The 11862-nt window shown below is 38.1% G+C and overlaps 1 long non-coding RNA gene across 1 annotated transcript; it reads right to left on the reverse strand.

Annotated features, from left to right (window-relative positions):
• Positions 1-4884: 4884 nt before the first annotated feature.
• Positions 4885-7323, reverse strand: LOC129442905 (uncharacterized). The gene is made up of 3 exons (XR_008644024.2): positions 7111-7323; positions 5567-5605; positions 4885-5458 (listed from the first exon to the last, which is right to left on the reverse strand). It is a non-coding gene; the product is annotated as an uncharacterized lncRNA (long non-coding RNA).
• Between the last annotated feature and the right edge of the window lie 4539 nt (positions 7324-11862).

The following is an 11862-nucleotide window of genomic DNA, read 5'->3' on the forward strand; positions in this document are numbered from 1 at the left end:
TTCATTTAATATATTGTATGTTTATATATTTAAAGAAGAAAATTTTTCTGGAAGGCCTTAAACTTTTGTGAAAATCATAAAAAATGCTGCAGCTGGCTGGCAAAACGCTGGCGGGGAAAGAGTTAAAACATCTTTTAAAGGGCACCTGTTTCATTGTTAAAAAACAACGTTATTTTGTGTATTTGGTATAATACAATGTGTTCGCTTGGTTTATAGTTAAAAAACACATTGTTTTCCACATACCGTACATTTTTGTAGCTCCAGATTTCACTCTCTTCCTGAAACGGACTGATATGGTACAAAACTCATGGATTTGAAAAGCGCCGTGTCCCTGATTGGCCAGCTAATCTGTACGTTGTGATTGGCCTGAATACCTCTGACGTCAGCCGTAAATGTGACGCTCCTTACCATGTTTGAAAGATTCGCTCACAATGCAATGCTGACAGGATTTAACTTATAGACTGAGTCCGAAGTGGGAGGAATTAGGATAATGTCGGTCTTTACTACATCACCAATCCCAGAAAGTAAACTGTTGCCTACAATCCGTGTGTTTGTTGTAGTCTAATGCTGTGTTTACACCAACCGCATTTGAGGGGTCAAAATCGCGTCTACCGCGCATAGTTTGCCGCTTGAACAGTTTGAATGCATTCGCATTCAAATATCAAGCATTCCTTCATGTTGAATGAGTGACTCCGGGCGGGGCTGCCGCCACAGCAGCAAGCAGGCTCCTGATTGGTTAATGCGGTGCGAAAATCCGCCAAAGTTTTCAACTTGGGAGTCCGCCGCAAATTTGCGTCAAACGCAAAATGTGCATTTTTTTGGTTGCAAAAAACACCATTCGCACATACCACGCCAGACGCTCAATTCGCGCCACTAGACACGCGAATGAGGAGGAATTGCGTCTACCGCACAGCGCCAAACACCTCATTCACGCCGCGAGACCTCCAGACGCGCATCAACGCGCCTTTACATTGACTTAACATTGAAATCACTAACGCTTGACACCTCTACCACGGCTGGTGTAAACGCAGCATAAGAAAAGAGATTTACGTTGGAAACGATAAATCACGTCATCATTTACTTTGGGGTATGTACCTTTTGCATATCGTTAACATGCACTAATACACACTTACACACCAAAGAAATGTAAAAAACGTGAATGGGACAATAGGTGCTCTTTAAGTTACATGCAACTGTCAAAAAAAAAAGGAAAGCAGTTTCTAAAACCGAACTTCGTGTCGCATCTTAAGCATGCCGTCTATGTGATTTGGTCTGCATGTAGACAGCCCTGACTCATAATGTGGACATTCAAAACCAATTCTGCGTCATCTTAGCAGCCTCTTCGTCCGAGCACTCAGCATTAGCGTCTCTTGCTGTCTGTTGCACAGAGAAACCAAAGACTGAGGATGAATCCACTGGGAAGATTTGGTGTGAAGCCATAATTTTATTAGATTAGGACCCTGCAGCAGACAGCTCAGCTTCGACCACCTCGGCACCACAGGTTAGACAACAGAGGAGAAAAAACGATTAAGTGCAAAGAGAAGGTGGAGGTGCAAAGTCATCAAATCAAATCTCAGCCTTTTAGCCGTTTGGCTAGCCGAGATCCGCTGCTGACAGGGTTTTTCTGTGCGGCCAGAGGTCTTGGATTCTGTCTACATGCTGACTCCACATATGATCCCTATTAGGGCCTTGCGGGACCCCGCACCCCACCCTGTCTAACACAGGAGAGAGGGTCATGTAAGTGTTAAAAGATACCATCCTGACGATGGTGTAGACACGAGCGTCTATGCGTAAAATGGACAGACTGGGTATAAAGTGGTCAAGGATATTTGTCATTAACAAGCATTACGATAGCTGTACACACCAGTGGCTTCTGGTAGACATAAGGAAGCAAACTCCTGTGTTCCTGCCAGGAACGGCATTTACCTTATACTACACTGACCTGTATCAACATGCAAACAATACAAGCTTTGTATTTTTATAGTTACCTCACCAAACATGTTCCTGTGGCAGCTTAAAAGGTCATGGGTTTGATTCAAGAAAGATTGATAAAAAGTATAGCTTGAATGCATTGTAAGTCGCTTTGGATAAAATCGTATGCCAAATGCAAAAATCTAAATGTAGATTTACTAGCTAATTACTATTAAATGCCATAGTCAAAACTTTTTTATTACTTTATTTGCATGCATATTGTAGTTTTGTTATTGCACAGTCTCTTGTCTGGCATTGTTTGCAATAGGTTGCACACATGCACTTTATGTGGCTAAAGATATACTTTTTTATGTAGTCAAGTGTCTGCACTTACAGTATGATTGAAATGACAATAAGGCTTCATGACCTGACTTCACTTAACAGTGCCCACTTTCTATACACCACCACATCAAAACATGGCCAAAAAACAAAAAAAAATAAATACAAATGTGTGAAAAATTGTGTGTGCACATCTGTAAACTTGTGATTACATTTTTGAAAGAATCAAATTACTCTTTTTAGATTTAAAATACAGGTCGTAAATTGGGATCAAACTACTTTACATTTACATGTATGCATTTGGCAGATGCTTTTATCCAAAGCAACATTTTATCAGTATGTGTTCCCTGGGAAACAAACCCTTTAAAGCAATACTCCAGTCAAATATCAAAATTAACCCATGATTTACTCACCCTTAAGAAATCTACATATGTCCATCATATTTCAGACGAACACATTTGTCGTTATTTTATTAAATGTCCTTGCTTTTCCAAGCTTATAATGGGAGAAAGCAAGGAATCCGGGAAAAAAAAAAAAAAAAAGTCATTAATCTTCACAGAAGTAATCCACGTGGCTTCAATGGATTAATAAAGGTATTGATGTGATATTGTAAGAAAATATCCATATTGTAAACTTTATAAACTGTAATAACTAATGGCAGCTATTCTGGTAACGATGCTATCCTGGAATTCATGAGATTCATGAGTGTCACTGTGCAACCTGCTAATGTCAATGAGCGCTCACTACGCAAAAACTCTTAAAGGGACATCAGTGAGTACATAACGGCTACCGTAGTTGCAACCGAGGGGCAACCTTCCGATCTCTCTAATGAAGCCAACACGGAAGTGACTGCAATTCATCGACTGGCCGCTTGAGGCTGGCTTCAAAAGGGAGTCAATTCCTTTAGACTCCCATGTTAAAAATGGCCAACTTTACAGTAGAAAATAATATGTTTACAGCCTGGTACAAAACGTGTTTTTGACCTATATAGCTAATTTAGCCCTTCATGACAACTGTGAGGGGGGTGAATTTTTTTGTAACTCACCCGTTTAGATTATATTAAGCCTTAAACTTTTGCATAATTAAGGGCGTGGCCGCTTGAGTGTCGGTTGAACAGCCACTGCTGTCACTAGACTCGCGCTAGGCGGGCGTGGTTTCACCTCAGCTTCATCCATGTCCCGCCTCTTTACCCATTTTCGGTTTTCCGCGGGGACGCGCGGCCAAGATGGCGACGGCAGGCAACGCCTACTTTAAGCTTCAAAAGCGATCTTTACAAACCAATGGGTGACGTCACGGACACTACGTCCATATTTTTTTACGGTCTATGGTTGCAACACGCATTTGGAAAAGCGAGGCGCTAGAGAGCACTATTCGTTTGAATGCAAAATACAATTTCACCACTAGATGGAGGAAAATCCTACTGTCCCTTTAAGTCCAAGATGATGCCGTTACCGCAAGCTAGTTGTTATAGTTTATAAAGTTTGAAATATGGATATTTTTCTTACACAATCGCATTGATTACCCACAGAAGACCTTTATTAACCCCTTGGAGCCATGTGGATCACCTCTGGGAAAGATGAATGCACTTTTTTGGGGTTTTAAGTCAAAAGTTGTTCCCTGATCCCGGTTTTCCACCATTATAATACTTGGAAGAGCAAGGACATTTACTAAAATAACTCCAAATGTGTTTGTCTGAAAGATCATGGACATATGTATCTCGGATTGCTTGAAGGTGAGTAAATCAGGGGTTAATTTTGATATTTGGCTGGAGTATCCCTTTAATGCAATCTGTGACATGTACATTTCTCTAAGTGGTCCTGGTCATAATTATGCTATGTTTTAAAATCTCAATAGGAATTAAATGAGCTCAATGGAGAAAAGAGAGAAACTACTAGTTTGCCGAACCCTTATTCTTCAAATAAACATCATTTAGTTTGCTTTATAAGCTATTTTACTCATAGGGACCAAAAAATGTCTTCATAACTTAAAAAAATTGTGTAATACAAACACACACACAGTTAACTAAATGTGTACATTTAAAAATACCTCAAACCTGTATAGACCATAGACAGTAAAAGAAATGGACACAGCGACCCCATTGGATTCAACGGAGACAAGTGAAGTCGATTAGAAGCACGCACTTCCTGGGTGTCGAGCGTACTGCGCAGACTCAAACTGAGCTTAATAACGTAGATGTCACGTGAGCAACCTGTCTGACAATTGTAAGTCTTCTAATAGCCGTGCCACGCGAAATCTGAATCACCCACCGAATCTTGCAGAGATGGCGAGTGTGAACAGGAGCAAATTTTGGTAAGTATTCTGATTAATAATTCCCCTTGACTTGCCTTCACGTCCACCCGACTGCCTCATAGTCAGTAAAAGATTGCCTGTGAGCTTCTCTCTCAGTCCGTACGGTAATTTCTCTACTGTGCAACAGAAAGTCGCAGGTTATGACGCAATCGTTAGCCTATTTTTACAAAAACTGCTTCTACTGGGCCATAACGTAAGATACATGGTAATGGAGCCTTTTATACATTTGTACAGACTGGACGGAGACGATCATAAATAATGCTCGAGAATGTAGTGCACACATCATAGCAGGTAAAATAATCTATGCATATGTACTGCTGTGTTGGTTTTATCTAGTACAAATAAGCAAGTTTCTGTTTTATAGGTGAAAAGTCGCCAACCGCGCTATTGTTTAGCTTAAATGTTAAACAAACATACAGCGATAGATGTGTGTGCCATCCTTTGAATAGTCTCTTAAAATAATCCACATTGCTAATCATAGTTAGCCCAGCGATAGGTTACATTAGACAGTAAGCCTAGACAAAATTACCCAAACCACCTGTAAGTAATTCATATGTTGTCTAGGAAATATCTAAAACCTGGTTAAAATCGCAATTAAGAGTTAATTTACAAAAATAGCTGTCACGGTCCCGCCGAATCAGTGATTTTACATATTCGGACACTTCCAAAACTGCTTCAGCATCCATGTTTAATAAATCCCTCCTAAAACGGGCTATCTTAAGCTTGTCAACATTGCCTCCGCGGCTCTTTTTGCCTCCAGCTAAGCCCCGCCCACACAAATACGTCACAATGTTTACCAACTGTAAAAGGGTCTATTGGTAAAACTTACAAATGGGGTACCTTTGTTTCTCAGAAACTTGGAGCTTCAAACCTGGTGTAGCACAAAGGGTAAAGCATCCTGGTCAAATGAAAAAGACATGAGATTAAATTAAACAATCTCTACTCTTGGAAACAGACGTGATGTCACACAGCAAATTTGGAATATATCACAACACCACCTGCTTACACTCTACTTATACATCCAATTAAATTGATCGATCGTAATCTGCAATGAAAGAAAAACAAATGAAGAGAGAGAGTTCATAAAAATGGTTGAACAACAGTAATTCTCAAAGTAAAATTTTTGTACATGCAGAGTCCTGCAGCGATTTTATGCAAAGACAGTGGCAGGTATTCTTGAGCGAAATCGGAAGGGACATCTCATACTTTAGATTTCATGTTACTGAAACACAGGACAGAACAAAACTGTATTATGCACAAGATATCAAACATAGACAGAAGTTATTCTCACACCAATTTAACCCTCATCCTTTTCAGTTTACACTGCATGCACTTAGCTGTTCATACTGACGACAAAGTGTCAGTATGCAACAATCCCTTACAAAGTATGGATAAGATAATATATGCACATAAAGTGTGCAATACTCTTGACTGAATTATGCATTTATTGTGGATGGGTATTTTCACAACTGGCCAGTGCAAGTCCCAGAGGCGTACCAATGATAAGCTTGCAAGCAAGTCATTTCCATTTGAATAATTGATAACAAAGATTGACATAAGAGGTGGCAAGTGACCATGCTTATCTCAACTCAGATGCTCAGCATCAGTCAACATATTATCTATCAGTGACAAAACAGCTCTGATCTTGACATAAACCTCAGCATAAATACTAACCTGCTCTTTCGTTATAACGTACTGTTGAGTACCTAATGACAGCCTGAGCATCAAATCAACCATTTTAATGTACGACTGTCACTGACATCTTGACCACAAAACGTGAAACTTGACCATATAAGACACTTTTGCAATGATACTTACTTCAAATATTGGCCAAACAGTGAATTCAGCATAGGACGTGAAAATATTCATTCCTTTGCATTAAACATTTAAAAACATAAATAAACACATCCAAAATAACGCACATTATAAATATGATTGTTTTGCATGTTATAATCTGAAATTGAATTTGTGTTTATTTGCGTTTAAATCTTGGTTATCTAATTTCAAATGTACTAATTTCTTATTCCCGCGGAGGGAGTGCGAGACGTTGACTCGAACAGCTGCTTCATGACCCAAAAAACTGTCAGTCTTTCCCTGGAATAAATTGTGGAATGTTCCATTGTCGCAGGCGGGAACACTCTAGGTCCTGTGTACCATCAATAAAACCGTAAAGTTCTTAAAATGTAATGTTTAAAGATTAAACTAAAATAAAACTTCCATTTAGCGACCGACCTAATGATTTAAGCAGATAATTTTTGAATGCTTTATGTATAAGTAGAAACGATGTGTATTTTATCCCCCGCCTCTGGAAGCTGTCTTTCAGGCAGACCCATAGTAGAATCAATTCACAGAGTGGGGAGCTTGAAACCGTCCACTCGCGCTTCTTGGTTCAGTTTGGGAAAAATAAGTGTTGAACACAGTTTAGAGCTGGAAGTTGTACGATGTGGTTTGCGAGTGAAGGTTTGCGAACGAACTGTACGTTTTTACGGCATTTAACATTATGTGAAATTAAATCGTTAACAGAGATTTGCTTGTTCGTGCACGACTTACCGTGTGTTTGTTAGTTAGACCGTGTATAAGTTAACGCTGCTATCACGTATCTTTTGTTGACAGCAACATAACCATCATCCTTCGTGTTTATGATGTGGTATTTGCAGAAATTATTTAAAGATGTGTGTTTAATGCTCATCCTTGGCTTGCATGCACAGCGCGTGTGATCTCAGAATTCCCGCAAAGTCAAAGGTCACGTGGAATTTCGCACCAATGAAAATTAACGACGGTGCCCCTACTATCCTTTAATCAAAATCATACGTCACATATTGTATGCGTGTGTTTGATCGTGTATAAAACATATTATGGTCCTAAATCCCAGTAAGTGTAGATTTTGTCACAGGTTACTAACTCACGTGAAAAAGTACTGTAGTATACTTCGTATTTACTATAGTAAACTGTAGTATAGTAATTGTATATTCTACTAAATTCTACACTTTGTTAAAGGGATAGTTCACCCAAAAATGAAAATTCTGTCATCATTTAGTCACTCTCATGTTGTTACAAAACTTAATAAATTTTGTTGTTCTGATGAACACAAAGGAAGATATTTTGAGAAATGTTTGTAACCAAACCATTTGTGGACCCCATTTACTTGAATAATATTATTCTTTCCTACTAAGGAAGTGAATGGGGTCCACGAATGGTTTGGTTTCAAAAATTTCTCAAAATATCTTCCATTGTGTTTATCAGAACCAAGAAATTTCTACAGTTTTGCAACAACATGAGGGTGAGTAAATTATGACAGAATTTTCATTTTTGGGTGAACTGTCCCCTTAATGTATATTATAGTAAGTATCAAAACTAAAACTAGTAAATACTGTAGTATACTTTAATATGGTATGATTCAAAACTACCATACACTATAGTATCTAGAAATTATGGTTTACCATAGTAAATACTAAAAAACTACATTATGTTGTGTGAAAGTAATTATTTTTCATCACTTGTCCGTTCATTCTGTGTAAAATCCATTTCAAATAAATGAAAATTTAAAGGGTTAACCCATATTTACGCCGTCCGAAGGTTTACCATTTACATGTATAATTGACATCTGTCAAGGTCATCTATTTGTGGTCCCCAACTGGAGCCCTTTTAAATCACTTTAACACGTTTATCCTAAACCAGCATGTGTACGGTATGCTGAATGATAAGGCTTAAAATTATACGTTTAATGTTTAGTATGCAGTTTTGTGACACTACAAAGGTATGGGGCCGTTGCCATATGGCATCGTTTAACTGATGCATGTTCCTCTCTTTAGTAAACTGAGGACTGACATTAATAGCTGCTATTCCCAGATCAGGACAGTAAGAAACCAGCAGTGGGAAACCACAGTCTTTTTGTCATTGCTGTCAACCCAAGTACATTTTTTTGAAGAACTGTACATGCAAAGGGCTATCACTAGGCTATTTTTGTCATTAAAAGCCAATGTGGCACATTTTGTGCTTACTAATATTAAAATAAAAAATATGGTAAAAGACGACTCAGATATGCAGCTGACGATAACTTGGGCAGCTGTGGTGGTGGTGGTAACGTCTTTGTATGTAGTGAGTCATTTCCAGTCACATTAAATGTCTTGGCAGCCCACACCTCTGCATTCATAATGACATCTTTCACATTGAGTTGATGCATTATGAGCTTTCTCTGCTTTGACCAGTTAGTATTCACGTACCGAGCATTGTCACCCCAAGTCATCACATTATGGAAGGCGGCTGTGTGTCACACCAGATGAAGCAAGCAGCGGCTGAGATTTGTTGTTCACGTCAGCGTGGATGTTTGTGTACTGGAGAATGCGTCATGACTTTGCCATGTGAGTCATCAGATATATTGTTAGGCTCTGGGAAGAGACGGCCCCTGCTCACGTCCAATCAGAGTTCGGGATGAGCCAAAACAAGGACTTGTCTTTGTGTCTTTCGGCGTGTATTTGCATGAGTGGATTCTAGCGAATTTCCCAAAGACTGGAATCTGGTTGATACCAAATGATAGTGCCAGGAAGCTCCATGTGTGTGGATTAAACAGCTATCACTGAGTAAACAAACTACTGATCCCAACCTGGAGCCACTTTTTGTAAACCATAACATGTGCAGACAGTGAGTTCACTTGCTTTTGTGCTGAGTATTACCCATGATGCATTTTTGACCCTAAGTTCAACTCTACACAGCATCATCTACATCTGGACAACCATATATAAATATCACACATTGATTATTGATTTCAGAACAGTTTAACATGGGACTATTTCTTTGCACATCTAATTTTCAGGTGGTCCATCCAGCTGAAATCTGAGCATGAGAGAAAAAACGCTGCCATTTTCTGTAAACAATTCACTGACGCATGCCGGATGACTAATATTGTGACATCATGAGAATAATTGTGTCTTCATTAAAAGAAATGAAATGGCACACAAGCTGTCGTCTATGATAGACGCTATAGAGCCCTATAGGGATGCCATATGACACGGCAGTGTAGTTGAAGAATAATGAAGATGTGTCATGTTATGAATATTATGACTATATTTCAAGAAAAAATACAAATTAAATCATTGTACATTTATCTCTTGAACAAGATTTAATCAATCGAAATGAATTTGTGAATTAAATAGCTTATATATACTGTTAATTTATACAAGTACAATAAATTAGCAATTAAAACTGTGGATATAGCTAACAAAAAATCATGCTTGTTTACTATAGTATGTACCCTGCATCAGTAGTCCTGTCCTAAAAGTGCTCCCATTGCAACTGGAAGTATAAGTCCTCCACCTAGTGGTAATAAGAAAATACAGTAACACGTTCGATGAAGCCTGTATATGAAATACGAGGTAAATTTGTTATTTATTGTGCTTTCTGGTACACATTGAAATCTATTATGGCCTGGTTTCACAGAAAATGCTTAAAGACTGATCCCAGACTAAAAAGAATATACGAGCTGTCTTAAAGGGATAGTTCACTCAAAAATGAAAAATCTGTCATAATTTACTCACTTTCATGTTTTTACAAACCTGTATAAATGTCTCCGTTCTGACGAACACGAAGGACGACACCCTGAGCAACGATCCAAACCAAACCGATCAGAAGCCCCACTGACTTCCACAGAAAAAAGAATACTGTGGAAGTGAATGGGGCTCATGATTGGCCCGGTTTCAAACCCCGCTCAAAATATTTTCCTTCATGCCCATCAGAACAAAAAAATGTATACAGGTTTGTAACAAGACGAGAGTGAATAAATGATGACAGAATTTTCATTTTTGGGGATGAACTATCCCTTTAACTGAAAATAACTTGCACTGAAATACGTTAAAATACATCAGTGCCATTGTTTTGTCTCAGGATGAACACCAGTAATGTTTTTAATAAAATCCACTTAATTGTCGGTGAAACCAGGGCCCGGTTGCATAAAGCACCCCAAGTTTTTTCCTTAAGTGTGACACTTAAGGGGTAAATTCCCCTTAACTTCTGTAAGATAATAATTAAAGAGTTTTGCATATAATCCCTTAAACGGTTCTCTTAGGTAAGGGTAATCTTTAAGTGTTTTAAGACAGTGACCCCGGTTTGTTGTTATAAAATACTATCGTTGCCATGGAGACACAACAGAAAAAACTTAAGGGTTTTTCTGCAACACCCTTAAGTTAAAAGGAAACAACTTAAGGGAAAATTACACTTAAGGTGCTTTATGCAACCGGGCCCAGGCCTATATCTTCTTATAAATAACTGTGTCCACTGTTATAATAGTGTAATATAATTCAGGATTATATGCATCTACATGTATAGAGAAGATCATTCTTTATACATGTTGATTAGGGTGGTCCTTATTTCTCAACTTTTAAAAGTTCATGCTCTCACCCCACCAATATATTTGAATAAATAAATAAATAAACTTGCCAATTTTTTTTCAATTTCAATTAATATTTAGAGGTTGCTCAAGACCTTTAAAGTTTAACACATTCGTGTATTATGTGATACTTTGTGTTAGCATGTATAATTGTTTAATAATATAGACTTATGGCAGCAATGGACTTATTTGTACAGAGCCCCTAAGCTAAGGGTACATGGAGCAAAAATTAAATAAAGTTTAGTTCCGCGTGCGCACCTGAAACTATTGCATGCGCACCTGAAACTATCGCGTGCGCACCTGAAACTATCACTTTAAAAAAATGTATCTTTAAAACTAAACTTTAAAAAAAATTCTGCACATGAAGGTTTCGCGTGATCACATGAAACTAAAATTAGATTTTTTTTACTCCAATGTCACCTTAGGGGCTCTGTATATTTGACCATGCTCCATGCAATTAAAACTCCTGTTTTAGTTGTGATATGTCTTTCAATGCAAGAAAGCTTCAAAGTGAAAAAAGCACAATAGACAATATACACTGAGACAATGGCTAAAGAAACACGAAGCAAGTCCGCTATGTTGGTACTCGTATCAGAAGAGACTAAAAATGACTGGAACAAAGTTACCCTCCAAAAAGCAAGTTTTATGTGTGTTGTGCATTTTTAAATGGTACAGTTTTTGCAAAAAAAAGGCCTTGAGCAACCTCTAGATAGGAACAATTCAAAACATTTTATAGTGTGTTTTTATTGATATCCTAACACATTTAGGCGGTGAGAGTTGAACATTAAAAAAAATGTTTTGACCCATTATAAGGACCACCCTAATGTTGATCCTTTGTTTTAATGTTGATCTTTTGTTTTAATGTATTTTATATATACAGTACTGTGCAAAAGTCTTAGGCCACCATGCTACCATTAGAT

This window comes from Misgurnus anguillicaudatus, chromosome 2, assembly GCF_027580225.2.
Source record: "Misgurnus anguillicaudatus chromosome 2, ASM2758022v2, whole genome shotgun sequence".
NCBI classification, from domain to species: domain Eukaryota; kingdom Metazoa; phylum Chordata; class Actinopteri; order Cypriniformes; family Cobitidae; genus Misgurnus; species Misgurnus anguillicaudatus.